The sequence below is a fragment of the Aristolochia californica genome, unplaced genomic scaffold (assembly GCF_029961685.1).
Source record: "Aristolochia californica isolate CCGP_79_NKW_82.1479 unplaced genomic scaffold, dmAriCali1.0.hap1 SCAF_13, whole genome shotgun sequence".
In the NCBI taxonomy this organism is placed as follows: Eukaryota; Viridiplantae; Streptophyta; class Magnoliopsida; order Piperales; family Aristolochiaceae; genus Aristolochia; species Aristolochia californica.
The window spans coordinates 18,132,636-18,136,765 of record NW_027181804.1 but is presented as its reverse complement, the minus strand read 5'-3'; the positions used below and the strand labels follow the sequence as shown (position 1 = coordinate 18,136,765).

General features: G+C 42.8%; 1 non-coding gene across 1 annotated transcript; it reads left to right on the top strand.

Annotated features, from left to right (window-relative positions):
* The first annotated feature begins 2,165 nt into the window (after positions 1-2,165).
* Positions 2,166-2,272, top strand: LOC137949154 (small nucleolar RNA R71). The gene has a single exon (XR_011111726.1). It is a non-coding gene; the product is annotated as a small nucleolar RNA R71 (small nucleolar RNA).
* The last annotated feature ends 1,858 nt before the right edge of the window (positions 2,273-4,130 follow it).

Genomic DNA, 4,130 nt, shown 5'->3' with positions numbered 1-4,130 from the left:
AGGGTAAATGATTCCTGTCACAAGCAACCTGATGACTTCTTCTCTCACAACCTCCAGCATATGGGGATTTAACCTACGTTCTCACGTGAGGCTTTTGTCCCCTCTTCCAAATGAATACGATGCATGCATATGGAGGGGCTAATCCCTTTTAAGGCATCAAGAGTCCACCCCAATGCCTCTCTGTGTGCTTGTAAAACTTCAGTCAATTGTTCCTCCTGCTCAATACTCAAATAAGAGGAAATAATGACTGATAATGAGTTCATGGGTCCCAAGAACGCATACTTCAATGTGGGAGGGAGTGGCTTAAGGTCTAGCTTGGAAGTTTCAAGAGGTTTGTCCAAGTCAAGAGGAAGATCCTGTGGATGTTCAGTTGTGATAACCTCATAAGCTTCCTCCAACAGAGGTACAAAATTGAGTAAAGAATTAACCTCTCGGAAATATGTTTCCTCATCAAAATAGTCCATGTCTAAAGATGTTATGCAAGATTCAAAAGATTCAAGAGTGGATTCGTTATCAAGCATAACAGTTTCTATATTAAATGCAGGACTCAGATCATCAGACTCAAGTGGGTGGTGCCCGGCATTAAATACATTCAATGAGACCTTAAAATTTCCAAAAGACAACTCCAACTCACCACTTTTACAATGAAGAATAGCATTAGATGTGGCTAAGAAGGGACGTCCTAGGATGACAGGAATTTGGTTGGTCACATCGACTACTGGTTCTGTATCAAGAACAATGAAATCAACCGGGAACAGAAATTTGTCCACTTTTATCAAAACATCTTCAACTATTCCTCGTGGTATCTTGACAGAACGGCAGCTAGTTGAAGTGTGATGGAAGTAGGCTTCAATTCCCCCAAACCTAATTGCTGGTACACAAAGAAAGGAAGCAAATTCACACTTGCCCCTAAGTCAAGAAGAGCTCTCTGGATGGTATGTTCACCAATGACACATGAAATTGTGGGACATCCAGGATCTTTAACTTTAGGAGGAGTGTTATGCTTCAGAATTGAGCTTACATTCTCAGCAAGAAAGACCTTTTTGTTAACATGTTGTTTTCTCTTCTGTGTACAAAGGTCTTTCAAAAATCGTGCATAGGCAGGCACTTGCCTAATAGCATCAAGAAGTGGAATGTTAATGTGAACCTTACTAAACAGTTCCAACGTTTCATGCATGCTATCTCCTTTCCTAGGTGGGCCCGATAACCTCTGCGGATAAGGAGCTAATGGGACTTGGTTAGGGATCTGCTTGGCTGTTGGTGGAGAACTTGGAGGCTCTTCACTCAATGATGTGTCCCCATTGTCATCCTTTGACTCCTTAGACTTAGTGGTCCCTACCCCATTGTTCAACTCACGACCACTCCTAAGGGTGGTTATGGCTTTGGCTTGCTCATGATGGGGTTTGGAACTCAACTCACTCTCATGTGTGCTTTTGGGGTTAGGAATGGTTTGACTCGGGAGTCTATTTTGTGCTTGTTCACTCATGTGGCTGGCCAACTGACTCACTTGCATTTCAAGTTTAGCAATGGAGGACTGTGTATTCTGCATGAATAATTGAAGTGTATCCTCAAGTGAAGGTTTTTGTGGAATCAATGGTTGTTGAGTGAAGTGTGGGCGCGGAGCTTGGGGTTGAGTACACCCTGGAGGACCCCCAACTTGTGGGCCCTTGGACCATGAGAAATTTGGGTGCCTAGCCCAACCCGGATTATATGTTTCTGAAAAAGGATCGTTCCAATTCGGTCTATGAAAATTCTGGACTGCATTCAAGTCCTCAATGAGCTCTGGGTAGGATGAACTAGATGGACACATTTATGTGGGATGAGATGAACCAGAGCATATGGCACAGATAGTAGATGGGTTAGGAGAAGGTGAACTCTTGAACACCATAAGGGCATCAATTTTTCTAGTCAACCCTTCAATCTTGGCCATGAGCATGGGTGTTTCACTAACCTCGTAAAGACCCCCTTTTTTGGCTTCGTGGGATCTCCTATCAACATTAAATGATGAACCCCATTGCTGAGATTGATCACTCAACGTTTCAAAGAAGTTCCACGCCTCACTAGCACTCTTACCCATCAGACTCCCACCACTCGTTGCATCTACCATGGATCTAACCTGAGGTGTAAGACCTTGATAAAAGTATTGCACTAAATGCCATTTCTCAAACCCATGATGCGGACACCTACGGATCAAATCCTTCCATTTCTCCCAAGCCTCATAAAAGTGTTCACCCTCCTGTTGCATAAAGTTGGAGGTTTCTCTCCTGAGGGCTGTAGTTCTTTGAATGGGAAAGTACTTGGACAAAAATTTCGTGACTAATGTGTCCCATGAAGTAATGCTGCCCACCTCTAAGGAATTAAGCCAAGACTTGGCCTTATCCTTAAGTGAAAATGGAAAAAGTCTTAACCGGATAGAGTCATCTGAGAAATTCTGGAATTTAAAAGTTGCACAAATATCTAAGAATTCCTTGATGTGGTAATATGGGTCCTCCTTCTCCAACCCATAGAATGTAGGGAGGAGTTGGATCACACCCGGTTTCAACTCATAATTGGCGGCAGTAGTGGGTGGCAATATAATGCAAGAAGGTGATGTGAAGTGGGATGGGATAGAATAATCCCTTAGGGCTCTACGGTCACCTGTTGTAGGTAACTGTAATGGTTCGCCCTGATTGGCCATGGTAGCTCCTAACTTGACTTCGGGTGTTTTCCTACAAATATGTTCTACCTCTTCAATAAAGGGAGCTAATGGTCCACCTAGGGAGCGGCGCCCGTGCATAAAAACACAAAAAGAAACAAAATGAACTATCAAATTAAGCTAACAAACTCGCTACTAAAAATATGAACTAACTATAAGAAATAAAAATAATTCCAAAAAATAAAAAAATAAAAAAAAATAAAATAAATAAAAAATAAAATAAATAAAAAATCTAACCTAAGACTATGGAGAACAAATAAATACGCTTAACACGTGCCTCCCCGGCAACGCCGCAAAAAACCTGATGTAGAATTTTAGTTACATCGACTTTTATACCTCGCAAGCGTACGAATCGTTCATGTAATCTAGCAGTAAGCGAGGGTCATATCCACAGGGAGGATTGAATTTTGTGTATTCTTCAGTCAACTAGCCTAACCAAATATAATGAATTAATTTGAACTAAACACTAATTATATCCTAAATTATCAAGCAATAATTTAATTAACTACTTCCTAAATTCTCAAGCAATAATTTAATTAACTATTTGCACAAAAGGAAACGTCAACTCTGGATTTTACCGTGATTCGTGCCTCTCTCGAGCGCCACGTAACCACGAATCCGGATTCTCAATCCTTGTGTCTAGCCCCTCTCGGGTGCCTAGAGTTCAAGACAGAAATCAGATTAAAATACCAAAATCCAACCTCAATTATAATCTTACCCTAATTAGCTAATTTAATAAAATATCAAGAAAACAAATCTTAAATAAACCTTAATTATCAAATCAGATTCAATTAACATTCAAAACCTAAGTTCAAACTATATGAAAAATTAAATTCAATACTGACGAATTACTCCCCTTCTTCCTCCTCTCGCTCGGGCAGCAACTCGTTCTCACGGGTGCTGCAATTTCCAGAAATTAATGGCTTCAGGTTGGCAAGAGTGAGTGGCCGGAGGTAGAGACGACGCCGGCGACGACGGTTAGAAGCCGATGGACGGAGGTAACATCCGGCGAAGAGCGAAACAGAGCTGACGTTCTCTAACCGGCTCTCTCGAGTCTCGGTTGGAGTCGGAATAGCTCAGGGAATGGTCGGAAATACGTAACCGACGCCGGAGGATGGTCGGAAAGCGGAGTTGGCACCGAGAAGCCCTCTCGGATCACTTCTCGGCCTGGCGAGCGACGACTGTCGAACTCACCTCGACGAAGACTCTCTTGAGCTCTCCTCGGGTTTGTTCTCGGTTGCTGGACGGCAGTGGACGGCGGTGGACGACGGTGGCACGGCAGAAGGTATTGGCCCGGCGAACGACGGTGGGGAACTCCTCTCGGGTCCTCCCCTATTTCTGGTAAAAAAAACCTCTGTTTTGGTCTCTTCACGCTGCCTTCCCCCCTTCGTTCGACGCTTCCCTTCCCTTTAAATATGATTTTTCTTATTTTAAA